Below are 19,811 nucleotides of genomic sequence, written 5' to 3' on the forward strand. Positions count from 1 at the left end.
AAGTTGTTGGGTTGGTACACTAATGTCTTCTGGGGAAGAAAATGAACCATCTTTATCTTTTCTAGCCCATAAGTGAGCTGAGTCCTGGTCCTCCGATTGATACTTATTTGCTTTCTGAAGTAAGCTAACAGATCACTCAATTGTGGGAAACAGCTACACCTTCTCAGGACAGCTAGGGTAGGGAAATAAATCTGGTCTTATCCCACAGATGATTTTTTAAAAAGGCAGCCATAATCAAGTACATCAACAAAGTTGTTTTAATGTAAAAAAGTAACTGGAGAAGTATTTTGAACTTAGAATTCTATCATGTGGATATGATAGTAGAGGAGTGAATGTGAGAGGAGGTATTTCTTTTGTCAGCATCCTGGATTCGGGCAGCTGATCTACCTGATCTGAATAAGCTTCATCTTTATATAGATGCAGCTCTGTACCTTGATTTAATATTGCAGTGTCGTATTCACTGAATCATACACTTGATTGGTACTCCATCTGTCAGCTTAACCATTCACTCCCAACACTGTTTGTGTACTGTAGCAACAGCAAGTGTCACCTAAAAATTGCATTTCAATAACTCACCAAAGCATCTTCCATGACATTTTTTTCAACCTGCAACCCTCACCGTCTAGAAGGACAACAGCAGTAGGCACGTGGTAACACAGGCACCGGCAAGTTTCCTTCCAAGTTACAAACAGTCTTGAATTGAAAATATATCTCTTCACTGTCACTGAGTCAAAATCCTGGAACAACTCCTCTCAACACTGTGGATGTATACTAGACTGCAGCAGTTCAAGAGCACACAAATTAGTAGCAGGAGTAGGCCACTTGGTCCCTCAAGCCTACTCGAACATTCCGTAAGATCATTGCTGATCTAATTGCGACCCCACCTTCTGTCCACCCCAATAACTTTTGACTCCTTTGTTAGTCAAGAACTTATCTACCTCTGTTTTAAAAATATTTAATGACCCTGCCTCCTCCACTCTCCTGGGAAGAGAGTTTCAAAGATTCACAACTTCTCAAGAAAATAAAATTCTTCTCGTTTACATCTAAAAAGGGAGACCTATTATTAAACTAAGTCAAAAATCTCCCAAGAGGGGAAAGATCCCTTTCAGCATCCACATTGTTAAGTCCCCTCAGAATCTTATATATTTCAATGTGATGACCTGTTCATCTTCCAAGGGACAAGGACACAACCTTTCCTTGTAAAATAACCCCCCCCCCCACCCCCTGCTTACACATACACACCTCTCCCTCATCCAGGAACCAGTCAAGTGAACCTTATCTGAATTACTTCGAAACATTTATATCCTTTCTCAAATAAGAAGATTAAAACTGTACATAGTGCTCTAGATGTGGTCTCACCAACACCCTGTATAACTGTAGCAAAACTTCCCAACTTTTATACTCCATTCCCCTCACAATGAAAGACATTTCATTTGCTTTCTAAATCACAATGCACTAGCATACTTTTTGTGATTCATGTACAAGGATACCCTATGTACCTCAGGGTTCTGCAATTTCTTTTCATTTAATGAATATACTGCTTTTCTTCCTGCCAAAGTGGGCAAGTTCACATTTTCCACATGCTCCAACTGCCAAATTTTTTGCCCATTCAATCTATCTATATCCCTTTGTAGATTCCTGTCCTCTTCACAACTTGCTTTCCTACCTATCTTTGTATCATTAGAAAATTCAGCAACTATACATTCATCCACATCATTGGTCTGAATTATAAATAGTTGATCCCTGTTGCACTCCATTCATCATATTGCCAACCTGAAAATGACTCATTTATGCTTACTCTTTGTTTCCTGTTAGCTAACCAATCCTCTATCCATGCTACACCATGATTTTGCATAGTAACTTTTGATGTTGTCGAATGTCTTTCAGAACCACAAGTACATCACATCCACAAGTTCCCTTTATCTTCATTGCTTGCTAGATCCTCAAAGAACTCCAATAAATTCATCAAACACAAATTCCCTTTCATAAAACCATGTTAACTCTGTCTATTGCACAAAATCTTAATAATAAATTGTTTTATGTGCCCCTCATCTCTTGAATAGGAGAGTTAAATTCATTATTTTTCAAACTGATGAGACCGTTCTAGAATCTAGGAAGCTTCAGAAAATTAAACCAATGCAGCTACAATCTCAGCTGCCGCTTACTTTAAGAATACAGGATGAAATCAATCAGGACCAGGGACTTGTCAGCTTCTAATTCTAATAATATTCTTAGTAAACATTCCCTGGTGATTGTGATTGTTTTAAATTCCTTGCTCCCTTTCTCCCCGATTCACAATTATTTCTGAGATGTTATTTGTATCCTTTACGCAAAGACAGATGCAAAATATCTGTTCAATTCACCCGCCATTTCTTTAGTTTACATTAATTCCCAAACTCAATCTATAAAACATCAGCACCTACTTTATTTATTATTTTTTTAAGTACCTGTAGAAACTCGCACTAATTGTTCCTATATTTCTAGCTAGCTTTCTTTCATACTTGTTTATATTTTAGTCATTTTTTGCTGTTTTTTATAATCCATCCAATCTTCTGACCTGTCACAGAAGCAATGAGAAGGTGGTAGTGTCACTAGACTAGTAATCCAACGACCCAGGGTAATTCTGTGAGGACCTGGGTTCAAATCCCACCATGGCAGATGGTGAAATTTGAATTCAATAAAAATCTAGAATTAAAAGTCAAATGATGAACAGTGGCAATTATCATATAAAACCCATCTCGTTCTAGGAAAGGAAATCGGTTATCCTTACCTGGTCTGGCCTACATGTGACTCCAGAGCCACAGTAATGACTCTTAACTCTTCTCTGAAATGGCTTAGCAATCCATGGTAATAGGGATGGGTGATAAATCCAATAAGTAAAAAAAACACTCCAGGTTGAAGTATAAAATAATAAATTTATGCAACAGTAATTCAGTAACAGTGAAACATTTTGCTGCTTCACTTCCCCTTTTTAAAAATAATTCCACAAAATAGCTATTGATTAAAAAAGGGAAAAGTAATACATGCTGGCAATCTGAAATAAAAATAGAAAGTGCTCAAATACTCCAGGTCAGGTAAAATCTGAGTTTCAGGTTTATCAGAGCTGCAAAATGTTAGAAATATGAGGACTTGAGAAAGTGAAAGGGAGAAGATGGGAAAAGGAATAGAAGCAACGCCTGTGAATGGTTAGTAGACAATGGCTCAAGCCAAGAAACAAAAGTGTCTAGTGGAGGTGTGAATAGCAGAATGATGAACAGCTTCAACCAAATAGCAAAAATGAGTGAAACCAAAAACAGTTAGAAGGAAACACAATGGGAATAAGAGATTACGGTCTGAAATTGTTAAACTCAATGTTGAGTGTGGAAGACACGTAATGTGGCTAAAGCTCAAGCAGCAGTGCCTCGTCTTTTTGGTTAGACATTTTCAAGCTTTTACAGCTTTGTACAGCCAAATGGACCTTACTCCCCTTTATATCCTAGCTTTGTGATTATAGAAACTAATGTTCCATTAATCTTTTTGATTTTTTTTGTACCTAATGATTATGTTTAGTAATGATTTACACTTGGGTGTCAGTTTAGCTTGGTTGGCTGGACTGCTGGTTAGTGATGCAGAGTGATGGGTTCAGCTAAGATTATTCATGAAGTCTGCCTTCTCAACTTTGCCACTTGCCTGAAGTGTGTTGATCCTCAGGTTAAATCTGAATGCCAGCACTCCCCCTCAAAGGAGAGAGAAGCACATCTGTATGTTTCCCAACTGGAAATCATGAATGAACAAGGATATCCACTACTTGTTGATGTACTAGTCTGAGGCCTTCAAGTTAGGTGACCTTGACCACCAGAAGAAATCCATCAAAGATGCCAGAAACAATAGTGGACCAAGCTAGAGTCCCAGGCTAGCCACACCATTATTCCAACAAAACTCATCTTCAAACTCCATGGCCTGGGGCTCAGACTGGCTCCTCCCTCTGCGACTGGTGCCTGAACTTCCTAACTCACAGACCGCAACCAGTATGGAGAGGCAACAAAATCTCCTCCATGATTATCCTTAACACTGGTGCCCCACAAGGCTGTTTCCCTAGAACCTTACTCTGGTCTTTATACACATAGAATCATACAAACTTACAGTGCAGAAGAAGGCCATTGAGCCAATCAAGTTGCACCGACCACAATCCCACCCAATCCCCATCCCCATAACCCCACGTACTTACCCTTCTGGTCCCCTGATACTAAGGGGCAATGTAGCATGGCCAATCAATCTAACCTGTGCATCTTTGGACTGTGGGAGAAAACAGGAGCACCTGGAGGAAACCCGTGCAGAAATGGGGAGAACATGCAGACTTTGCACTGACAGCGACCCAAGCCAGGAATCAAACCTGGGTTTCTAGTGCTGTGAGGCAGCAGTGCTAACCACTGTGCTACCATATCACCCCAATGCCACACGTATAACTGTGTGGTCAAATTCCCTTTCAAGTTGATTTTCAAGTTTGCTGATGACACCACCATCGTGGGTCGGTTCGCAAACAATGATGAGACTGTGTACAAGATATTGAGAAACCCGTGAACTGATGCGATAACAATAATCTATCCCTCAATGACAACAAAATGAAGGAGATGGTCACCAACTTCAGGAAGTATAGTAGAGGACATGCCCCATCTACATCAATGGGGATGAAGTGGAAATGGTTGAGAGCATGCCCTTGTCTACATCAACAGTGACAAAGTGGAAATGGTCGAGAGCTTCAAGATCCTTGATGAACAGATCACCAACAGCCTGTCCTGGTCCCTCCATGCTGATGCTATAGTTAAGAAAGCCCACCAATGTCTCTACTTTTGCAAGAGAGTAAAGAAATTTGACATGTCTGCTATGACTCTCACCAGCTTTTACAGATGCACCATAGAAAGCATTCTTTCTGGTTGTACCACAGCTTGCTATGGCTCCTGTTCTGTCCAAGACTAAAAAACTACAGTGGGTTGTGGACGAAGCCCAGTCCATCACGCAAACCAGCCTCCCATCCATTAACTCTGTCTACCCTTCCCACTGCCTTGGAAAAGCAGTCGGTATAATCAAGGACCCCATGCACCCCAGACATACTCTTCTACCTTCTTCCAACGGGTAAAAGATACAAAAGTCTGAGGTCACATCCTAACCAACTCAAGAACAGCTTCTATCAGACTTTTGAACGTACATATTGAATGTTTAAGCTGATCTTTCTCTACACCCTAGCTATAAGTGTAACACTACATTCTGCACTCTCTCCTTCTCAATGCACAGTATGCTTTGTAAAGCAGGCAAGAAACACTACTTTTCATTCATGCAAGGAAGACAGAAAGTTAGTGGGTAGGAATATAAAACAATTAGGAAGCTAAATGACATGTTCATGACTGATCTTCCAGCTCAATTCCATTGATTGTCTGTTCTTCATATTTCTTAACTTCCCAAGAGATGAAAAAGCTATTGATCGCAGTCTTAAATATACTCAACGATGGAACATCCATGACCCTTTGGTAGACAATTCCAAAGATAGACAATCTTCTAAGTGAAGAAATGTATCCTGATCTCAGTCCTAAATGGTTGACCCCTTATCCTGATGCTGTGTTTTCATGTTCTAGATCACACGTTAGGGAAACAAAGCTCTCAATACCAAGAGAAACCTATTCAAAATGTATGCCTTTATACCATGGCAGACATCTGTAGTTCAATAAAATGACAGGTAATCTCATTCAAACATACATTCTGAATAGGTTTCTCTGGGTATTGAGAGCTTTGTTTCCACCTAGATAACAAATGAACATAGAACATTACAGTGCAGAACAGGCCCTTCGGTCCACGATGTTGCGCCGACCAGTTAAAAAACAATGACCCTCTAACCTAAACCAAACCCTTTCCATCTATAAACCTATCCACGGATCTCTTAAACGCCCCCAAACTAGGCGCATCCACAACTGCAGCAGGCAGGGCATTCCAATCCCTCACCACCCTCTGGGTAAAGAACCTACCCCTGACATCCGTCCTATAACTACCACCCCTTAATTTAAAGCTATGTCCCCTCGTGCTAGCTTTCTCCATCCAAGGAAAAAGGCTATCACTGTCCACCCTATCCAAACCTCTGATCATCTTTTATGTTTCAATAAGGTCCCCTCGCAGCCGCCTTCTTTCGAATGAAAACAACCTCAAATCCCTCAGTCTCCCCTCATAGGACCTCCCCTCCATACCAGGCAACATCCTGGTAAACCTCCTCTGCACCCTCTCCAAAGCCTCCACATCCTTCCTATAATGTGGGGACCAGAACTGCACACAATACTCCAAGTGCGGATGCACCAGAGTTTTGTACAGTTGCAACATGACGCTGCGGCTCTTAAATTCAATCCCCCTACCAATAAACGCCAAGACACCGTATGCCTTCCTAACAACCCTATCTACTTGATTCCCAACTTTCAGGGATCTGTGTACACATACACCTAGATCCCTCTGTTCATCCACACTATTCAGAGTCCTACCGTTAGCCCTATACTCTACACATCTGTTATTCCTGCCAAAGTGAATTACCTCACACTTTTCCACATTAAACTCCATCCTCCACCTCTCGGCCCAGCTCTGCAACTTGACCAAGTCTCCCTGTAGACTAAGACACCCTTCCTCACTATCTACCACACCTCCGACTTTGGTGTCATCAGCAAATTTACTAATCCACCCAGCTATACCCTCATCCAGATCATTTATAAAAATTACAAACAGCAGTGGCCCCAAAACAGATCCCTGAGGCACACTACTCGTAACTGAACTCCATGTCGAATACTTACCATCAACCACTACCCTCTGTCTCCTATCCGCCAGCCAATTCCTAGTCCAATTTCCTAAATCACCCTCAATCCCATACATCTGCAATTTCTGCAGAAGGCTTCCATGGTGAACCTTATCAAACGCCTTACTAAAGTCCAAATACACCACATCAACTGCCTTACCCCCATCCACCTCTTTGGTCACTTTCTCAAAAAACTCAATAAGGTTAGTAAGGCACGACCTACCCTCCACAAAACCATGCTGACTATCTCTAATCATTTCATTACTCTCCAAATAACTATAAATCCTATCCCTAATAATTTTTTCTAAAACCTTACCCACAACAGAAGTAAGACTCACCGGTCTATAATTCCCAGGGAAGTCTTTGTTCCCCTTCTTAAACAATGGGACAACATTCGCTAACCTCCAATCTTCTGGCACTATACCGGTGACCAACGACAACCTGAAGATCAGAGCCAAAGGCTCTGCAATCTCCTCCCTTGCCTCCCAGAGAATCCTAGGGTAAATCCCGTCCGGCCCAGGGGACTTATCTATTTTCAAACCCTCAAGAATAACTAGCACATCCTCCTTGTCAACTGCAATACTGTCCAGTTTACAACCCTGTAACCCAGTGTTCTCCACAGCTACATTTATGTCCCCCTGCGTGAACACCGAAGAGAAATATTGGTTCAATGCACCTATTTAAAACTATTTATCCTTCACACATTATTCCTCCGAAACTTATCTTCAAACTTCGTGGCCTGGTCCTAGACTCCTCTCTCTGCAACTGTATCCTGAACTTCTAACCCACAGACCACAATCAGTAAGGATAAGCAATAACATCTCCACGTTCATCCTCAACACTGGTGCACCACAAGGCTGTCCTTTCAGCCCCCATTATACTCCTTATATGCCTATGACTGTGTCGTCAAATTCACCTTCAACTCGATTTTCAAGTTTACTGACAACACTAGTGGGTCAGATCTCAAACAATGATGAGACAGAGTACAGGAATGAGATTGGGAATCTGGTGAACTGTTGCAATGACAATAATCTCTCCCTCCTCCAAAAGGAGGAAGTATTGGGGTTCTTGAGAAACAATGTAGACAACTCCCTAGGGCCTGGTGGGATATACCCAGAATACCGAGAGAGGCAAGGGAGGAAATTGCTGGGGCCTTGAGAGAGATCTTTGTATCCTCACTGGCTACAGGGGAGGTCACAGTAAAAAGTCTGACAACACCAGGTTTAAGTCCAATCGATTTATTTGATAGTAAACTCACTAGCTTTCGAGGGGTTTCCCTCTTCTTCAGGTGACTGGAGAGTTCTGGCCTCAGACAGAGCATATAAAGCACAGACAGTTTACAGATTATTGATTAGAATGCAAATCTTTACACCTAACGTGCTGTTCAAGTCCTAAAGTGGCCAGCAATATGAGTGGAAGGAGCACTGATCACAGGTTAAAGAGATGTGTATTGTCTCCAGGCAGTACAGTAAGTGAGGTTTTGCAAACCCAGGCAAGTCACGGGGGTTACAGATAGTGCGACATGAACCCAAGATCCCTGTTGAGACTGTCCTCATGTGTGCGGAACTTGGCTATCAGTCTCTACTCAGTGACTCTGCGCTGTCATGTGTCGTGAAGGCCACCTTGGAGAATGCTTACCCGAAGGTCAGAGGCTTACCCGAAGATCAGCCTCTGACTTTCGGGTACGCATTCTCCAAGGCGGCATTCACGACACGACAGCGCAGAGTCGCTGAGCAGAGACTGATAGCCAAGTTCCGCACACATGAGGACAGTCTCAACGGGGATCTTGGGTTCATGTTGCACTATCTGTAACCCCCGTGACTTGCCTGGGTTTGCAAAACCTCACTTACTGTACTGTCTGGAGACAATACACATCTCTTTAACCTGTGATCAGTGCTCCTTCCACTCACATTGTCGGCCACTTTAGGACTTGAACAGCAGGTTAGGTGCAAAGATTCGCATTCTAATCAGTAATCTGTAAACTGTCTGTGCTTTATATGCTCTGTCTGAGGCCAGAACTCTCCATTCACCTGAAGAAGAGGGAAACCCCTCGAAAGCTAGTGAGTTTACTATCAAATAAATGGATTGGACTTAAACCTGGTGTTGTCAGACTTTTTACTGTGTTTACCCCAGTCCAACGCTGGCATATCCACATCATGACTACAGGGGGGGTCCCAGAGGATCGGAGAATAGCCAATGGTGTTCCTTTGCTTAAGAAGGGTAGCAAGAATAATCCAGGACGTCCCAGGTAAATAATCTCGGCTGGTGAGTCTGTACATCAATGGTAGAGAAATTGTTGGAGAGGATTCTTTGAGATAAAATTTATTCCCAATTGGAAATAAATGGATGTATTACTGAGAGGTAACATGGTTTTGTGAAGGGGTGGTTATGTCTCACTAACACAATTAAGTTTTTCGACACAGTAATGAAGATGATTGATGAGAGTAGGACAGTAGATGTTGTCTACATGGACTTCAGTAAGGCCTTTGACAAGGTCCCTCATGGCAGACTGTTGCAGAAGGTGAAGTCACATGGGATCAGAGGTGAGCTGGCAAAGTGGATACAAAACTGGCTCGATCAAAGAAGACAGAGGGTAGTAGTGAAAGGATGTGTTTTTGGATGGAGGGCTATGACAAGTGGCGTTCCTCAAGGATCAGTGCTGGCACCTTTGCTGTTTGTAATATGTATAAATGATTTGGAGGAAAATGTAACTAGATTGATTAATAAGTTTGCAGGCAACAAAAGGTTGTGGATTTGCAGATAGCGATGAGGACCATCAGAGGATACAGCAGGATATAGATCAGTTGGAGACTTGGACAGAGAGGTGGCAGATGGAGTTTAATCTGGACAAACGTGAGGTAATGCACTTTGGAAGGTTTAATACAAATAGGAAATATACAGTGTTGAGGAGCAGAAGGACCTTGGGGTCCAGGTCCATAGGACTCTTAAATCGGCCTCACAGGTGAAGGATGTGGTCAAGAAGGTGTATGGTTTGCTAACCTTCATTAATCGAAGGATTGTGTTTAGGAGTCGGGAGGTAATGCTGCAACTTTATAAGACCCTTGTCAGACCCCACTTGGAGTACTGTGTGCAGTTCTGGTCGCCTCACTACAAGAAGGATGTGGAAGCTATTGAAAGGGTGCAGAAGAGATTTACAAGGATGCTGCCTGAATTGGGAGGCATGCTTTATGAAGATAGGTTGAGGGAGCTAGGTCTCTTCTCCCTGGAGAGATGAAGATTGAGAGGCAACCTGATAGAGGTTTATAAAATGTTGAGAGGTATAGATAGGATGGATTCTCGGAGGCTATTTCCCAGGACTGAAATGGTCGCTACGAGAGGACACAGGTTTAAGGTGCTGGGGAGCAGGTACAGAGGAGATGGCAGGGGTAAGTTTTTCACTCAGAGGGTGGTGAGTAAGTGGAATCAGCTGCCGTCGGTGGTGGTAGAGGCGAACTCGCTGAGGTCTTTTAAAAGACTTCTGGATGAGTACATGGGATTTAATAGGACTGTGAGTTATAGATAGGCCTGGTAGGTATGGATATGATCGGTGCAACTTGTGGGCCGAAGGGCCTGTTTGTGCTGTAGTGTTCTATGTTCTATGTTAAAGAAGCTGCCCATTCCTGGCATTACTCTAGTAAACCTTCTCTGAACTGCTTCTAATGCATTTATATCTTTCCTTTAATAAGGAGATGTAGTCTCACTAATGCTCTGCAACTGAAGCATAAATTCCCTATTTTTGTAATCAATTTCCCTCACAATAAACAAATACATTCTATTAGCTTTCCTAATTACTTATTGTATTTTGTACATTAGCCTTTCATGATTCTTGCACTAGGACACCCAGATCTCTCTGCACCTAGAGTCATAGAGTCATAGAGGTTTACAGAATAGAAACAGGCCTTTTGGCCCAATTTGACCATTCCGCCATTTTTTTAAAACCCCTAAGCTAATCCCAATTGCCTACATTTGGCCCATATCCCTCTATACCCATTGTACCCATGTAACTATCTAAATGCTTTTTAAAAGATAAAATTGTACCCGCCTCTACTACTGCTTCTGGCGGCTTGTTTCAGACACTCACCACCCTCTGTGTGAAAAAATTGCCCCTCTGGACACTTTTGTATCTCTCCCCTCTCACCTTAAACCTATGCCTTCTAGTTTTTGACTCCCTACTTTTGGGAAAAGATATTGACTATCTACCTTGACTGTGCCCCTCATTGTTTTATAGACCTCTATAAGGTCACCCCTCAGCCTCCTATGCTCCAGAGAAAAAAGTCCCGGTCTATTCAATCTCTCCTTATAGCTCAATCCATCAAGTACATACAGAGCAAAAGAATAACGAGAGAGAGTAGGGCTTTTTAAGGATCAATAAGGTCATCTATGAGCGGATCCACAAGAGATGGGTGAGATCCTAAATGAATATTTCTCATCAGTATTTACTGTCGAGAAAAGTATGGATGTTAGGGAACTTGGGGAAATAAATAGTGATGTCTTGAGGAGTGTACATATTACAGAGAAGGAGGTGCTGGAAGTCTTAAAGCGCATCAAGATAGATAAATCCCTGAAACCTGATGAAGTATATCCCAGGTTGTTGTAGGAGATTAGGGAAGAAATTGTGAGTCCCTAACCAAAATATTTGAATCATCAATAATCACGAGTGGGGTGCCTGAAGATTGGAGAGTGGCAAATGTTGTGCCTTTGTTTAAAAAGGGCTTCAGGGAAAAGCCTGGGAACTACAGGCCAGTGAGACTCACATCTGCGGTGAATAAATTGTTGGAAGGTATTTTGAGAGACAGGATCTACAGGCATTTAGAGATGCAAGGATTAAGGACAGTCAACCTGGCTTTGTGAGTGGAAAATCATGTCTCACAAATTTAATTGAGTTTTTTTGAAGGGATAACCAAGAAGGTAGATGAGGGCACTGAGTTGATGTTATCTACATGGACTTTAGCAAGACCTTTGACAAGGTACCACATGGTAGGTTGTTGCATAAAGTTAAATCTCACGGGGTCCATGGTGAGGTATCTAAATGGTTACAAAATTGGCTTCTTCACAGAAACAGGTGGTTGTAAAGAGTTGTTTTTCAAACTGGAGGTGTGTGACCAGCAATGTGCTCAGGCATCAGTGCTGGGCCCACTGTTATTTGTCATTTATATTAATGATTTGGATGAGAATATAGGGGTCATGGTTAGTAAGTTTGCAGATGACACCAAGATTGGTGACATAGTGAACAGTGAAGAAAGTTATCTTCAATTGCAATGGGATCTTGGTCAATTGGGCCAGTGGGCTGACAAATGGCAGATGGAGTTTAATTTAGACAAATGCAAGGTGATGCATTTTGGTAGATTGAACCAGGGCAGGACTTACTCAGTTAATGGTAGGACATTGGGGAGAGTTACAGAACAAAAAGATCTAGGGGTACATGTTCATAGCTCCTTGAAAGTGGAGTCACAGATGGACAGAGTGGTGAAGAAGGCAATCAGCATGCTTGGTTTCATCGGTCAGAACATTGAATGCAGGAGGTAGGACGTCTTGTTGAAGTTGTACAAGACATTGGCAAAGCCACACTTGCAATTCTGGTCACCCTATTCTAGAAAGGATATTATTAAACTATAAAGAGTGCAGAAAAGAATCTCTCACCATTTGGATAATCTTTTTTATTCTTCCTCTCAGAATGGACAATTTCGCATTTGCTTACATTATACTCCATTTGCCAGATCTTTGCTTACTCACATAATTTATCCAAGTCCCTCTGCAGTTTTCTTACATCTTCTTCACAGTTACTTTCCTATCGTTCTTTGTGTAGTCAGCAAAGTTAGCAAACATGCTTTCAGTCCCTTCACCCAAGCCATTTAATAAAAATTTTAAAAAGTGGAGGCTCCAACACTGATCCCTATTTCACTCTACACATCACACTCTGCCAACCTGAAAAAGACCCATTTATGCCAACATTCCATTCCCTGTTAGCTAGCCAATCTTCTATCCATGCCAATATGTTACCCCCCCAAACCAGGAACTTTTATTTTATGCAATAACTTTGATGCGGCACCTTATTAAATACCTTCTGGAAAATAACTGCAATACATCCACTGGTTCCCCATTATCCACAGCACACGTGACTCCTTCAAAGAACTTCAATAAATTGGTTAAACAGGCTTTCCTTCACAAAATCACATTGACTCTGCTGCAGCCATGGTGTGGGATGGGAAAGGCACTTGCATGGCTGCTGGGGCTTGAGGAGGTTCATGCCAACATGGGGGTCCCCAGGTCAGGGGTCACCACTGGTTGGGCTCACATTGCGTGCATTTTCCCTTACTGCTGAACAACCTCTGAGGCACTGCATATGAGGTTGACTCCCAACCCACTGTTGTCACTCTGGTTGCCATGCCATCTCTCTGCTAAACAGGCTGTATGACTGATTGCAGTCATTCCATCCCAGGCCTCATTGACAATGACAAGCAGCAAGTCTGGCAGCTGATGCCCCAACTATGGAAGCTCTGCAGGTGTTAACACATCTCCTCACATTGCATGGACTCTGTAGTGCCACCCTTGAAGTGAAACCATCTCGTGCTAGTCATGAGGGTGCTTCTCCATTTGTACAGCCACTGCATCAGACATCCAGGTGGATGCACCCATGCCTATGCTTCCCAATGGGCAGCCCTTCATAGCTACCCGTATGCTCCCTGGGCTTGCCATGGTGATGCTGTGGCAGCAGTCGAGGCTGAAGAGGAGCAGGAGGATGGAGGACAGGCGGCGGCAAGGGTCTGGCAGGGCAGGGCCGTGAGGGAGGCCCTTACCACCATAAGATTCTCCCAGTAGTTGTAGAGTCCACCAGCTCCAACCACTACGTCCCCACCACACCCAACGAGCCTTCACCTTTGCTTCCCACCTGCTCCCCTGTCCAATCCTCCACCATAGTTTCCATTTACATCACACTAGGATGATGGGCCAGGGTTGGCCATGTTAGCAAGTTACTGGTCAAGGCAAGAAGGTAACAATGACTCGCTTTGCAACACGCTGTGATGCTGCTGTGCTGCCACACAAGTCTGACTCCTACTTGTAATAAGACTGCACAATGGCGCCCAGGCTCATGTAAAAGTGAGGGTAGGGGGCATGACAGCAAGTTCAATGCCCTGGGGGTTGGGGAAGGAGGTGATCCTAGGGTTTGGTGAGTGCTAGGGATGCCATACAAGGCTGTCAGTCAACGTGGGCCTAGAGGGACCCACACTGCTGTGACTGTTTGGGATGAGCGCTTGGATTGCTGCTGCAGTCACGGATCTGGCAAAGGTGCTAGGAACTGGGGCTCACAGACTCTGTGGGTCAAAGGGCCTCTTTCGTACACAACGATACTCTGAGTCTCAATGCGGACAGTTGGGATACAGTCATCCCTGTGGGAGGCGAATTACAGAGAGATTAGTTACAGCTGTGACGTGCAACAACATTGAATTATGATTTTCTAATTAACAGAACCCTAACTAGTGCATCCTTTCATCCGTGCTCTCTTGGCAACCCTATAACTTCTCAACCTTATGTGTTCAACCATTATGTCTATGCGCCCATCAGAGGAGAAGATTGTCAGCTGTATTCTATGCCCTGTAGCCTGAGATGCCCTTGGCAGGTGTCACAGATATAGTCATACCATCCTATTCACCCCGCTGCCCACAAGATGCACCAGTGTCAGGAAGGGGGGATCCAGAGGGGGAGGGGGCACACAGCCGGGGTCTCTTGGGTGGAAGGCCCAGGCACTTCTTCCTTCTTCCCTGTGTCCCAGGGAGCCTGTGGCTCCCTGGGACACTCCATGAGGTGGCAAGGCAGCTGGAGTGAGCTCCAGAAGCCTCTGTGTCATCTGGCTCTGCCAGTCCTAAGGGTCCAACTCTGTCTGCCCCATGGTGACTGAGCCTTTGGTGAAAGGCCACTGGGTCTGGGCGAAGTTCAGGATCCCCTTAGCAAGTGCCCTCTGAGACTGGGCCATGGTCTCAAAGCCCACAGTCTCTCTGTCTTGAACATGCTCCTGAGACCCCTAGCCATGGCCCTTGGAGACTCAGCAATGCCTTGGACCTTGCCACCCATGGTGAAAATTTCCTGCCCCAGGTTTTCCACCATTGTCGCCACCCTTGCAGTATTGGCCTGGGTGACACGCAATGCTGGCACCATCTCCTGCAACTAAAGGCTGCGGGACTCCACAAAACAGCCTTGCAATTGCTGGACCAGGGGATTTGTCAGCCTACAGACCCAATAATTTGCTCAATATCACTTTAAATGTCTGCCACTGAATGTCTGCTGAAATATCCTTTAAGCATATTTGCCAGTTCAGTTCAGCGAGCTCCACTTCCATGCCCTCACAATTGCCCTTATTTAAGTTTAAAATATACATCTTGGACACACACTTCTCTTTCTCACGCTGAATTTAAAATTCAATCATGTTATGATCGCTGCTACCCAAAAGTGCCTTTGTGTGGGGTTATCAATTAATCCTTTCTCATTGCACCATATCAGGTCTAGTATAACCTTCCTTCTGTTTGGCTTCGGAACAAGCTATTTTAAGAAAATATCCCAAAAAGATTCAATGAACTCCTCAGCTACGCTACCTTTGCCCATCTAATTTTTCCAATCCACATGTAGATTAAATCCTCCATGATTACTGCAGTACCTTTCTGACAAGCTCCCATTATCTCTTCTTTTATACTATGTCACATTTATAAATTAAATTTATAAATTAAATTTAATACCAGTTAAAAAAAAAAATGACCCACTAATCTAAACCAATCCCTTTTCGTCCATAAACCTATCCACGGATCTCTTAAACGCCCCCAAACTAGGCGCATTTACAACTGCAGCAGGCAGGGCATTCCAATCCCTCACCTATCTCATCTCAGGCTACAGGGCATAGAATACAGCTGACAATCTTCTCCTCTGATGGGCACATAGACATAATGGTTGAACACATAAGGTTGAGAAGTTATAGGGTTGCCAAGAGAGCACGGATGAAAGGATGCACTAGTTAGGGTTCTGTTAATTAGAAAATCATAATTCAATGTATCCCAACTGTCCGCATTGAGACTCAGAGCATCATTGTGTACGAAAGAGGCCCTTTGACCCACAGAGTCTGTGAGCCCCAGTTCCTAGCACCTTTGCCAGATCTGTGACTTATTTATAAATATTTATTTATGGATTAGTAAATTTGCTGATGACACCAAAGTCGGAGGTGTGGTAGATTGTGAGGAAGGGTGTCATAGTTTGCAGGGAGACTTAGACAGGTTGCAGAGCTGGGCCAAGAGGTGGCGGATGGAGTTTAATGCGGAGAAGTGTGAGGTGATTCACTTTGGTAGGAATAACAGATGTGTTGAGTATAGGGCTAACGGGAGGACTTTGAATAGTGTGGATGAACAGAGGGATCTAGGTGTATGTGTACATAGATCCCTGAAAGTTGGGAATCAAGTAGATAAGGTTGTTAAGAAGGCATACGGTGTCTTGGCATTTATTGGTAGGGGGATTGAATTTAGGAGTCGCAGCATCATGGTGCAACTGTACACAACTCTGGTGCGGCCGCACTTGGAGTATTGTGTGCAGTTCTGGTCCCCACATTACAGGAAGGATGTGGAGGCTTTGGAGAGGGTGCAGAGGAGGTTTACCAGGATGTTGCCTGGTATGGAGGGGAGGTCCTATGAGGAGAGACTGAGGGATTTGGGGTTGTTTTCGCTAGAAAGAAGGCGGCTAAGAGGGGATCTTATTGAAACATATAAGATGATTAGAGGTTTAGATAGGGTGGATAGTGATAGCCTTTTTCCTCGGATGGAGAAAGCTAGCACAAGGGGGCATGGCTTTAAATTAAGGGGGGCTAGTTATAGGACGGATGTCAGGGGTAGGTTCTTTACCCAGAGGGTGGTGAGGGATTGGAATGCCCTGCCTGCTGCAGTTGTAAATGCGCCTAGTTTGGGGGCGTTTAAGAGATCCGTGGATAGGTTTATGGACAAAAAGGGATTGGTTTAGATTAGTGGGTCACTGTTTTTTTTTTAACTGGTCGGCGCAACATCGTGGGCCGAAGGGCCTGTTCTGCGCTGTAATGTTCTATGTTCTATGTTCTATGTCCTACCTTGTGGCAACAATTTGGGTGTACCACTCCCACAAGTGATTTCTTGCCTTTAGAACTTCCCATCTCAACCCAAACTGCTTCCACATCCTGATACCCTAAACTTAGGTCGTCCCGCTCTAATGGGCTACTGAAAGGCCTGGATAGAGTGGATGTGGGAAAGATGTTTTCATTAGTAGGAGAAACAAGGATCCAAGAGTACAGCTTCAGAATAAAGAACCAAGTTTAGAATTTAGAACTGAGATGAGGATGAACTTCTTCAGCCAAAGAGTGATGAATCTATGGAATTCATTGCCACAGAAGGCTGTGGAGACCAGGTCATTGAGTGTATTTAAGACAGAGATAGATAGGTTCTTGACTGTTAAGTGGATCAAAGCTATAGGGAAAAGTCGGGAGAATGGGGTTGAGAAACTTATCAGCCATGATTGAATTGTGGCGCAGACTCAATGGACCGCATGACCTATTGCTGCCCCTATATCTTATGGTCTTATGTTCTTGTGGCTAATACCATCATCAACTAACATAGCCACCCTTCCATCTTTTCTTAACTTCCTGACTTTTCTAAATGTCATGTACCTTTCAATATTCAGGTTCCAGTCTCTGTCATTCTATAGCCCTATCTCTGTAATAACTATTGTGTTGTACTTATTCATTTCTACTTGTGCTATCAATTCATCTGTTTTGTTTTGAATGCTAAGTGCACTCAGATACAGAACTTTAAGTTTTGACCTTTTATTATTTTTGTACATCTAGCCTTATCTGCTGATTCACTCTAAGATTTGCACTCTCTGTCCCTTCCTGTCACTGTCTGTTTATCATTTCCCATATTAGTACCTATCTCTCTTGTCTAGTCTCTACTCTTCATCTAATACCACATCTTCCCAAATTAAGTCCCTTGCTCCCATTTTTTAGTTTAGTCTTCTCTCAGGCTGTCACAGATTCTGAAACAAGCAACATCTGCCATGAATATCTCAGCAGTCAGCGCAAGAGAATGACCAGCCTGCCTCAAGTTCTGTTGAAATCACAAGGGTAGCACCACATAGTTGTAATAGAAAATGAAGAAGCAAACTTCTTAATTGGGCAAGGAAACTTGTTTGGGTGTTTATAACAATGTTATAAACATTGGCCGGTGTATTCAGTTTAAAAATTGGCAAGTCATGTTGCAGCTTTATAGAATCTTAGTTAGGCCGCACTTAGAATATTGTGTTCAATTCTAGTCGCCACACAATCAGAAGGATTGGAAATGGTACAGAAAAGATTTACTAAGATGTTGCTTGGTATGGAGGGCATTAGCTATGAGGAGAGGTTGAGGAAACTTGGTTTGTTATCAAGATTACGAGAGGTGTGGACAGAGTGGATAGTCAGAAGCTTTTTACCAGGGTGGAAAAGTCAATTATTAGGGGGCATAGATTTAAGGTGCAAGGGGCAAAGTTTAAAAGAGACGTACGAGGCAGATTTTTTACACAGAGAGTGCTGGGTACCTGGAACTCTTTGCCTGGGGAGGTAGTGTAAGCAGATACAGTAGTGATTTTTAAGGGATGTCTTGACGAGTACATGAATAGGATGGGAATAGAGGGATATGGTCCCCGGAAGAGTAGGGGGTTTTAGTTAAGTCGGGCAGCCTGTTTGGTACATGCTTAGAGGGCCAAAGGGCCTGTTCCTGTGCTGTAATTTTCTCTGCTCTTTTTGTTCTTCGTTAATGCTGCTTTGTATGTGGAATGTTAAATAAATCAAGCACTTGCCTCTCGACTGTCCTGCCACCTTCAAATTCTACTCCAAATTCCAAATAGACATCTAACCTTCAGGAGGATGGAATGACCAGGGAGGGGAACAACAACTATAATGGAAGAATGCATGACTGTTGGGAGGGATTTGTGTCATTTAGTGGAATGGGGCAGAGAGATTACCACTGGAGTGCTTTATGGCTTCACACAGTCAGCTTATCTGTATCATACCTGTATGAGCCCTGCATCATTCAAGTTGGAGCTCTGAGTTTCATCTCCTCTGCCTTGTAAAGTGAGCTGCAGAGAAGGCAGCTGCTGTGGATGCTGTTGCTGCTCCTGTTGTTGGTGATGTTGGCCTGACCTTATCAGAGCTCCATGGTTCAATGGCATACACTGCTCCAATGCTGCAGGGAAGTTCAGATCATAGAATCATAGAGTCCCTGCAGTAAAGAAGAAGGCCATTTGACCCATCAAGTCTGTACCGACCACGACCCCACCCAAGCCCTATTCCCGTAACCTTACACATTTACCCTGCTAATCCCCCTTACACTCAGGTCAATTGAGTATGGCCAATCAACCTAACCTACGCATCTTTGCAGCGTGGGACGAAACCGGAGCACCCGGAGGAAACCCACGCAGACACGGGGAGAAAGTGCGAACTCCACACAAATAGTGACCAAGGTCGAAATTGAACCCGGGTTCCTGGCACTGTGAGGCAGCAGTGCTAACCATTGTGCCACAATGCCGCCCGGATCAAGGTGAATAAAGTCAAAGGCAGGTGAAAGTATTTCCAAAAGGTGGGAAAGCACCTATAAAACAGTGAAATCAGGCTCTTTGAAGTGCAGTGAGCACAAATCTTTCTCAAAGGCAATGTAGTGACTTTGCAGTTTCACTTTTGAAGGCTTTCCGGCCTGTGGGTTTCTTTGTTCAGTTAGTTCTGTTCTGTTCTCGCCTTGTTGACTCTGGAAACAAACTCAGAAAACCTTCCATTGGCTGTTAAAGCCAGAATTCTTGGTTAAAGACTAATTAATTTGATAATTAAATATTCAAATTTAAAACTTGTCCGCTCCATGTGGTGTTTACCCCTTTCTTCAGGACAGCCCCAGTAAAACTGCAGTGTATGGGATCATTATTGGGTTTCTGACATGCCACATTTATTTTGGGATTTAACCCTGCACCTGTACCTGCAATGCCC

Source organism: Carcharhinus amblyrhynchos, chromosome 3, assembly GCF_965287045.1.
Source record: "Carcharhinus amblyrhynchos chromosome 3, sCarAmb.v2.hapA, whole genome shotgun sequence".
Classification (NCBI taxonomy): Eukaryota; Metazoa; Chordata; class Chondrichthyes; order Carcharhiniformes; family Carcharhinidae; genus Carcharhinus; species Carcharhinus amblyrhynchos.